Raw genomic sequence first — 10,551 nt, 5'->3', positions numbered from 1 at the left:
TGAATGGTCCTCTCTACTTGACCATCTCTCTGAGGGTGGAAGGTTGTATTGAGGCAAACTTGGGTACCAAGACCCTTTTGGAAGGCTTTCCAGAAATAAGATGTAAACTAGGTACCTCTATTTGAGATGATACACAATGGAACTCCGTGCAATCTAACCAACTCTCTAACATAGAGCTTGGCATAATCCTCGACTGAATAAGAGGTATGAACTAGTAAGAAATAAGCTGATTTGGCCATTCTGTCCACAATGACCTAAATTAAATCATACTGATGACGAGTACGGGGAAAACCTATCATAAAGTCCATCTTTACTTCCTCCCACTTGCACGTGGGAATACGGAACTCTTGCATGGAACCACTAGGTTTCTGGTGCTCAATCTTAACGTACTGATATGTTGAGCACTTAGCTACAAACTCTGCAATGTCTCTCTTCATCCCACTTCAGCAATCGATTTCTCGCAAGCCGCGGTACATCTTAGTGGGTCCTGGATAAATAGAGTAACGCACACCATGTGCTTCTGTAAGAATTCGTTGCCTCAAGCCATCTACACCTGACACTCATAATCGACCCTGGAAATGCAACATTCCATCTCCTCCTTGGGAGAAAACCTCTACTTTCTGTTCTCTAACTGACTCTTTCAACTTGACTAAACTGGGATCTTTGTCCTGCTTTTCCTTTACTTTGGAAACCAGAGATGATTCTGAACTGTTCTACACCCTCACACTTCCCTCTGCTGAATGAACTAAGTAGACACCTAGTCGGGCAAGCCAATGAAATTCCTGAACTAATTTCTTCTTATTATCCTCCACGTGAGCAACACTACCCATAGATGTTCTACTGAGAGCATCAGCTACTACATTGGCCTTGCCCGGATGGTACAAGATGCTCATTACATAGTCTTTCAACAACTCCAACCACCTTCTCTGAAAGGGGTTCAGATCTTTCTGAGAAAACACATACTGTAGGCTCTTGTAGTCTGTGAACACATCTACATGTACCTCATACAAATAATGCCTCCAAATCTTTAAGGCAAACACCACAGCTGTTAACTCAAGATCATGAGTGGGGTAATTTTTTTCATTAGGCTTTAGATATTTAGAGGCATAGGCTATGACCTTACCTCTCTGTATGAAAACACACCCCAAACCAACTCTGGAAGCATTGCAATATACCATAAACCCGACTAAACCATCTGGTAGAGTCAAAACTGGGGATGTAGTGAGTCGAGTCTTTAACTCCTGAAAACTCTTCTCACAAGAATATGACCACTGGAATTTGACTTTCTTCTGAGTCAATCTGGACATAGGGGATTCCATAGATGAAAATCCCTTAATAAACCATCGATAATAGCCATCCAAGCCTAAGAAGCTCCTGATATCTAATTGAGAGATAGGTCTGGGCCAGTTTCTTACTGCTTTGGTCTTTTTGGGATCAACCCTGATGCCATCACCAAAAGTGATATTGCCGAGAAAAGTCACTGACCTTAGCCAAAATTTGCACTTACTGAATTTGGCAAACAACTTATGGGCTCTGAGGGTCTATAACACTATTCTGAGATGGTCTGCAAGATCATGTTCACTACAGAAGAAGACAAGAATGTCATCAATGAAGACTATGATGAACATATCCAAGTACTTCTTGAACACCCAGTTCATCAAGTCCATGAAAGCTGTTGGGGTATTGGTAAAACCAAATGATATGACTAGGAATTCGAAGTGACCATATCGAGTTTTGAAGGCTATCTTTGGAATGTCACATTCTCTAACTCTGAACTGATGATAGCCTGATCTGAGGTCAATCTTAAAAAAGTAGTTGGCACCCTAAAGTTGGTCGAGCAAGTCATCTATTCTGGGAAGTGAATACTTGTTCTTGACCATGACTTTATTTAGTTGATGGTAGTCAATACACATCCTGAGAGAACCATCTTTCTTACACACGAATAGAACTGGTGCACACCATGGGAAAATGTTGGCTCCAATGAATCCCTTATCTAGGAGATCCTTTAACTATTCTTTTAACTCTTTGAGTTCTGCAGGTGACATTCTATATGGCAGAATAGAGATGGGTTGAGTATCTGGAAGAAGGTCGATTCCGAAATCAATTTCCCTTTTAGGAGAAAATCTAAGAAGATCTTTGGGAAACATATTAGGAAATTCACATACTACTGATACTGATTCAAGATTAGGGGTCTCTGAACTAGAGTCTTGAAATCGAATGAGATGATAGACACATCCCTTATATATCATTTTTCTCGCCCTAAGGTAAGAAACAAATTGACCCCTAAGTGCTAAAGTACTACCCCTCCACTCAAGGACAAGTTCATTCGGAAACTAAAAGTAGACAATTCTGTTTCTACAGTCAACTGAATCATAACATGAATGAAACTAATCCATGCCAAGAATGATATCAAAATCTGTCATCTCTAATTTTACTAAGTTTGCTGAAGTGACTTTCTGAGATATCGTAATTGAATAGTTCCTGTATACTCGCCGGGCTATGATAGATTTACCTATAAGGGTAGAGACTGAGAAAGGCTTTACTAGGATTTCGGGACTAACTCCAAATTTAACAGCTATATAATGAGTTACAAAGGATAAGGAATCTCCTGGATCTAGCAAAGCATAAAAAAGTAAATTATAAACTTCTAACGTACCAGTGATCACATCAGGAGAACTTTGATGATCCTATCGGGACTGAAGAGCATAGAGTCTATTTAGGCGTTGCCCACTGGTGGCACTGGAAGTGGCACCCTACTGATTCAGGCAATCAGAATAAGCTGAGAGACGATTATAATGACCCTGAGATCCTGACTGATGACAAGCTCTGAACCTGTGGCCTGTCTTGACACATCTGAAACATACATCATTGTCAACCCTGCAGACACCTTGGTAATTTCTGTCATATTTCTGGCAAAGAGGGTTTCTTTGGGCACTGTTAACACTACCCTCAAATTTAAGGCCTGGTGCCCTATCTTTATTGTTATCTCTAAATTTTGGCACAGGAACACTGGATGAGGACGGAGCTAGAACTGAGGATTTGGGTGGAACTGAGAACGATTTCCACATTCTGACTAAGGTTGGGCGAAGTTGAAGCTACCTGCTCTAGCTTTCTTGTTCTCCCTCTCCTTCTCCCTATTCTTAGCCTCCTCTATCTACTAAACATGGACCATGAGCCTAGATATGTCCATCTCTTTAATCAGCATTGCGGTTCTACACTCCTTGACCACACTGATAGACACTCCCAACATAAAGTTACTCATCTTCGATCTGTTATCGCCTACCATATGAGAAACATATCTGGCTAATTAAGTAAAATTGAGAGAATACTCTTTCACTGTCATGCTGGGCTGCTTCAGATTAATAAACTCCAACACCTTTGCTTTCCTCAACTCTAGTGGGAAGATTCTATCCAAAAAAGTAGTGGCAAACTCCTCACATTCTACGGGCCCTGCATCATTGGCCCACTCTGTCTTCCACTACTTAAACTATAAGTGAGACATATCCTGCAACTAATATATGGACAATTCAGCAATCTCACTAGCTGTCACCCCCATAATATCTGTGACTTTCTTCTTCTGACCAAGAAATTCTTATGGGTCCTCCTCTAACTTAGACTCGGTAAAAGCTAGAGGGTTCATTAGGGAGAAGTTTTGAATTCTAACTACAGTAGTATTGGCCACTAGGTTGGCTGGAATAGCATCTAGCCGTTCATTCTGAACTGTAACAAAATTGGCTAGGGTAGTGAAAGCATCTTTGAATTTAGCATAAGAGACACACTCATCCAGGGGATCTGCCGAAACAGGATGAGGTGTTAGCTGATTTCTGATTCTCCTTTCGTTGTTCTTTTTGGGAGGCATGTTCTGTAAATGGAAGTAAGAAAAGGATTTGACTGAGCCTGTAACTTAAGCTCATGCTCACTCGCACGATATGCATACTAAAAAAAGGGAAACTTTTCCTAAAAACACCTCATAGCCTCTTGTTCATAAGTGTGGCGTGCGACTTACCTATGCACAATACTCTACTAGACGCGGCTTTCAGACTTCCTAGGACTCTGTTGAACCTTAGGCTCTAATACCAAGTTTGTAACGCCCCAAGTCTGTACCTCGAACACTACACGGTGCTTACGACCCTGATGGACCACAAGCTAACCCATGACTGATATTTGTTGTGAGCACTGAATAGTCACACAATAATAATAATATTGAGATAAATGCGAAAATTAAGCTGAAGTAGCCATAAAGGTTCACAAATAAAAACAAAGTACTAAATACTGATAAATGAATATTGGAACCTGAATATCTATCTGAAATACTCTAGTCTGAAAGGCCTCTAACTGAACTATCTGAATGTGGAGTTGATGGGATATGCCCCTAACTAACTCCAACTACTGAACTGCTGATAAACTGATAACTAAAATAAAAGCATTACCTTGATTGATAAGGACTCACTACTAATTTTCCTGCTGATAATCCAGGCCTCTAAGTATGGTCAGGAGACCGTGCATCTGAACCTAAGATATAAGGCATTATAGTACAAAAGAAAGGTATGTATCAGTACTTTAAATGTACTAGTATGCTAAGTGAGGTAAGGCCAAATGCATGGGTTCATATGCATAAATAATAATTGGCTGAGTAAGATGAATATAACTTAATGAGAGTACATGTATACTAAAACTGATTAAACACTAATTATGCAATACTGTGCATATGTCTACATATACTGTGTCTGAGATCATAGTCACACTAGATACTGAGTTCTGATAACTGAATAACTGATATCTAAGTTTACTGATAACTGTATTATTGATGTTGGGTGACTGTATTTGATAGTCCTAATTCTGTAGAAATGACCTAGGTTCTATATTGAGTTGGGTGACTGTGTCTGATAGTCCTGATTTTGTAGAACTAAACTGAGTTCTATACTAAGACTGAAACTGAAATGGTGAAAGATAATCATCTAACCGACATGCTCCTCTATGAACTAATTGGGGTCCAATCTATAACCCCAGCTGGAAAGGTGTCAGTACCATGCCAAGGGTAATGACAAGCTGAAGATTCACCCTCATCTGGCAAGTGCCCTGAATAAGAATAGTGGTACCCTTAACTGACAGGTAAAACACCTTATCAATCCCCAACTGGCAGGTTGATATCTCTACCTATGTTTGCTACGTAGTTCTGGTTCGCAAGGACTGCTACTAGGAATCACACCCTCAACTGGCATGTGAGCCCCCATCCTTGGGTTCACTCGGTGCTAAATCCTACTCCCAACTGAAGACACTAATTATTATATTAAGCTGAACTAGATGATACTAAGTTTTATTGAGTTTTGTAATTGACTGAGTACTATTGTTCGTGATACTAAGCTGCAAACTGGACTAATACTAAGTTTTGGTGAGTTTTGTAACTGACTAAGTACTACTGTTCGTGACATTACTGAGACTATTCTGTAACTACTGTAACTCTAGGAAAGCAGCTAGATTTTGGGTATTGAATACCTCCAGGACTCGATAGCATGAAAAGTAAAGCATAGCATAACCTTAAAAAGCATAACAATGTTCACATTCTCACAACTCGTTTATAGAGGCATTCTATCAAACACTTGTAAGATATAATATAAGCTTGCACATACGCTAGTATGTCATGATTTTCACATTTAGTTCACATGAACAATTTATCAAGCACTTGGGGAACATAATCTATGCGCATAATACTAAACAACATATAGGCATCATAATTTCAAATCGTAATTCAAAAATCAATTGCTTTTGACATGAATTCACATAATACTACACATGATAAATAATATCACCTAAAACTTGGAATAAACCATTGATTAGGACACAATTAACATCATAATCAAGAATACACTCAAATCCCACATGGAATTCCTAAAATCAGTTATCTTGTAGTTGAAAAGAGTTTCTTGAACTCTAAGGATGGAAGGAAACCCTTGGATGAACACTTTACATACCTAGATGCTTGAATTCCTGAAGACTAATGGGTTGTTCTTGAAGATATGCTCTTGAAATTAAAAGCCCTAGATTCTGTTCTTGAGTAGCTTTTAAGAGAATTTGGAAGAAAGTGAGCAATTTAGCCTCTAGGGTCATTTGATTTTATGTTTTGGGGCTGAAAACGGATGGTATAATGACTCAAATACCCCTCTAAATGCAGCTTTTTAATGACTGAAAATGTGTCCAGCAAGTCGATGGCATCAACACAATGACCAATGTGCTGCAATGAGTTCCCATTGGTTCACTAGAATTGCACTGAAAGCTGGGGGGGGAAATTAACTGTCGACGCGACAGGTCAAGTTTGCATCGACTCACTAGAATTTTTCATTGGCAGGTGAGGAAAATATTAATCGACGCGATAGGCGATGCGGTGCGTCGAGATTGCGTCAATCTACTATTTTGGATTTCCAAACATGCTTCAAATGATGCTCCAAAAATCTGAAACTCACCCGAAGTGACATACTGACATTCCTGATCATGAATAAAGCTAAGAATCGATACTTTAAGGTCATAAGGGTCGTAAAATAAGATCGCAAACTTACGAAGGCTAAAATACTCCTAAGTATAAACACTTAGCTGAAATTTTCTAAGTCTGAGACCTCTTTTCAAGCTTTAACGGACTGAGTTAAGCACTAAATTTTGCGGGGTCTTACACTACTTCACTTCACAAGCTACCAAACTAAACAAAATTCAAAATGAAAAATTTACGTTTCAAGTACCTACACTTAAACATTTTCAAGTCACTAACTCACTTCTCAAGTGACCACACTTAACTATATTTAAAACACAAGTCCACCTTTCAAGTAACTACACTTAAAACATTTTCAACTCACTAATTCACTTCTCAAGTGACCACACTTAATTCAAAACACAAGTCATTTCAAGTACCTATACTTAAATATTTTCAAGTTACTTATTCACTTCTCAAGTGACCACACTTAACTAAATTTAAAACACAAGTCCACATTTCAAGTACCTACACGTAAACATTTTTAAGTCACTAACTCACTTCTCAAGTGACCATACTTAATTCAAAACACAAGTCCACATTTCAAGTACCTACACTTAAATATTTTTGACTCACTAACTCACTTCTTTAATCACCGCACTTAACTATATTCAAAATACAAGTCCTCCTTTGAAGTAACTACACTTAAACATTTTTGACTCACTAATTCACTTCTCAAATGACCACACTTAACTAAATTCAAAACACAAGTCCACATTTCAAGTACGTACACTTAAACATTTTCAAGTCACTTATTCACTTCTCTAGTGACCTCACTTAACTATATTCAAAACACAAGTTCACCTCTCAAGCAACTACACTTAAACATTTTTGACTCACTAATTCACTTCTCAAATGACCACACTTAACTAAATTCAAAACACAAGTCCACATTTCAAGTACCTACACTTAAAAAATTTTGACTCACTAACTCACTTCTCAAGTGACCACACTTAACTAAATTCAAAAGACAAGTCCACATTTCAAGTACCTACACTTAAACATTTTCGACTCACTTACTAACTTCTCTAGTGACCACAAATTCAAAACGCAAGTCCACCTTTCAAGTAACTACACTTAAACATTTTCGACTCACAAACTCACTTCTCAAGTGACCACACTTAACTAAATTCAAAACACAAGTCCACATTTCAAGTACCTACACTTAAACATTTTTGACTCACTAACTCACTTCTCTACTGACCACACTTAACTATATTCAAAACAAAAGTCCACCTTTCAAGTTACTAAACTTAAACATTTCGACTCACTAACTCACCTCAAGTGACCACTCTTAACAAAATTCAAAACACAAGTCCACATTCCAAGTACCCACACTTAAACATTTTTGGCTCACTAACTAACTTCTCTAGTCACCACACTTAACTATATTCAAAACACAAGTCCACCTTTCAAGTAACTACACTTAAATATTTTTGACTCACTAATTAACTTTTCAAATGACCACACTTAACTAAATTCAAACACAAGTCCACATTTCAAGTACCTACACTTCAACATTTTCAAGTAACTTATTCACTTCTCTAGTGACCACACTTAACTTTATTCAAAACACAAGTCCACCTTTCGAGTAACTACACTTAAACATTTTCGACTCACTAATTCACTTCTCAACTAACCACACTAAACTAAATTCAAAATACAAGTCCACATTTCAAGTACCTACACTAAAACATTTTAAGTCACTTATTCACTTCTTTAGTGACCACACTTAACTATATTCAAAACACAAGTTCACCTTTCAAGTAACTACACTTAAATATTTTCATTTCACAAATTCACTTCTCAAGTTACCATACATTAGTAAATTCTATACATTCATGACTAGTGAAAAATGACATGTTAGTCCATTTAAAAGGCAGGAAAGGACATCAGGTGTTGACACAAGTCCACCTTTCAAGTAACTACACTTTAACATTTTTGACTCACTAACTCACTTCTCGAGTGACCACACTTAACTAAATTCAAAACGCAAATCCATATTCCAAGTACCTACACTTAAATATTTTTGACTCACTAACTCACTTCTCTAGTGACCACACTTAACAATATTCAAAACACAAGTCCACCTTTCAAGTAACTACACTTAAACATTTTCGACTCACTAATTCACTTCTCAAATGAACACACTTAACTAAATTCAAAACACAAGTCCACATTTCAAGTACCTATACTTAAACATTTTCAAGTCACTTATTCACTTCTCTTGTGACCACACTTAACTATATTCAAAACACAAGTCCACCTTTCAAGTAACTACACTTAAATATTTTTGACTCACTAATTCACTTCTCAACTGACCACACTTAACTAAATTCAAAACTCAAGTTCACATTTCAAGGACCTACACTTGAACATTTTTAAGTCACTTATTCACTTCACTGGTGACCACACTTAACTATATTCAAAACACAAGTTCACCTTTCAAGTAACTACACTTAAATATTTTCGACTCACTAATTCTGTTCTCAATTGACCACACTTTAGTAAATTCTACACATTCATGAAAATAGAGAAATGACATGATAGTCCATTCAAAAGGCAGGCGAGGAGATCAGTTGTTTAACAAATGAGATATTTGTTCCAAAATAGTGCCATTAATCAATCACAATTAGAATCAAACAGATCAAAAATTGCCATAAATAGTACAGTAAGAATAATAATAGAGGCAAATCAGTTCCACTAGTCAATCATAATTTTAAAAAAAACAAATTAAAACACTGCCATAAATAAAAGAGTAAGAATCACAGAAGCAAATAAAAGATCTGTTGAGGCTATGATTATAAAAAAAGATTAATCAAATAAGAACATTCCATAATTGAACTAGTAAGAATCACAGAAGCAAATAAAAGATCTGTTGAGGCTATGATTATAAAAAAAGATTAATCAAATAAGAACATTCCATAATTGAACTAGTCTCCTTTTCATCATAGTATTAGAAAATGAAAGAAACTCAATATCACTAATTACGCATCAAAATGTTGACAACTAATAATAAGGTCATCCAGAATTGTAAAATCACCGAAACATCAGCTAGTAAAAATTTAGGGTTTAATCAAAGTCCATAGAATTTGGGGCTTTTCACAAATATCAACCCAAAGACATAAACAAACATGTAATTGAAGAAAAGGAATCAAAACTCGAAGTTAAAAGTCATGTATTTTTAATCTTAGAATCTGATTCAGATAATTCACAAACAAAGCAAACAAACATGCAATTGAAAGTATTAAGAAATCAAATCGGGCCAAAATCTCAGTGAAGTTGATTGAAAACCCCACTGGTCATCAACTCTGGTGAGGACGTGATGAGTTAGAGGAGAGGGAAGTTGAATCGCGGTTGGCCAACTGGTAGAGATGAAAATTGAAGGGAATAGTGATGGTGGTGACGGTATTGACTGGTGAGACTTGAAAGCAGTTGGCCAATTCATTAGATTAGACGATGCAGTGGCAGTGACTGAACGAGGACTAGTCAGCGCTTGGAGCTAGGTTGGACTATTATTGTTTTCGTCGATGATGATGAGGCAATGACATGAGAAAGGGTGAGGAGGGTTGCGGCTGTTCGCTGGACTGCTCCGGCGGCGATAGTCATGGTAGAAGTTTAGGGTGGAAGAGAAAGGATGAGAGAAAAGAGAAAAAGAAGGAAAGGGGGGGACAGCTCTGGGGGAGAGAAAATTAGGGTTAGGGTTCCCTTTTGTTAAAAAAGGAAAGAAAAAGCTGGTTTAATCACAGCCATTAGATCAATTTTGACCAATGGCTGGATTAAAATTTGAGTTTAAAGTTTAGGTTGTGTCAAAAAAAAATTAAAGACAAATATAGCTAAAATTGATTTAAATTGATCAAAAAATTGGTTATAAATTAAATACGAAAATAGAAAATTGAATTAAAGTGGCCGCTATTTTAATAATAATGTAATAATAATAATAATAATAATAATAATAATAATAATAATAGACAATGTATTTGTGAATTGTGAGTGTGGACATTTACATGAAAAAATAATTTAATAAATAT

Source organism: Capsicum annuum, chromosome 9, assembly GCF_002878395.1.
Source record: "Capsicum annuum cultivar UCD-10X-F1 chromosome 9, UCD10Xv1.1, whole genome shotgun sequence".
In the NCBI taxonomy this organism is placed as follows: domain Eukaryota; kingdom Viridiplantae; phylum Streptophyta; class Magnoliopsida; order Solanales; family Solanaceae; genus Capsicum; species Capsicum annuum.
The sequence above is the reverse complement of the archived record's forward strand: the minus strand, read 5'-3'. Positions refer to the sequence as shown.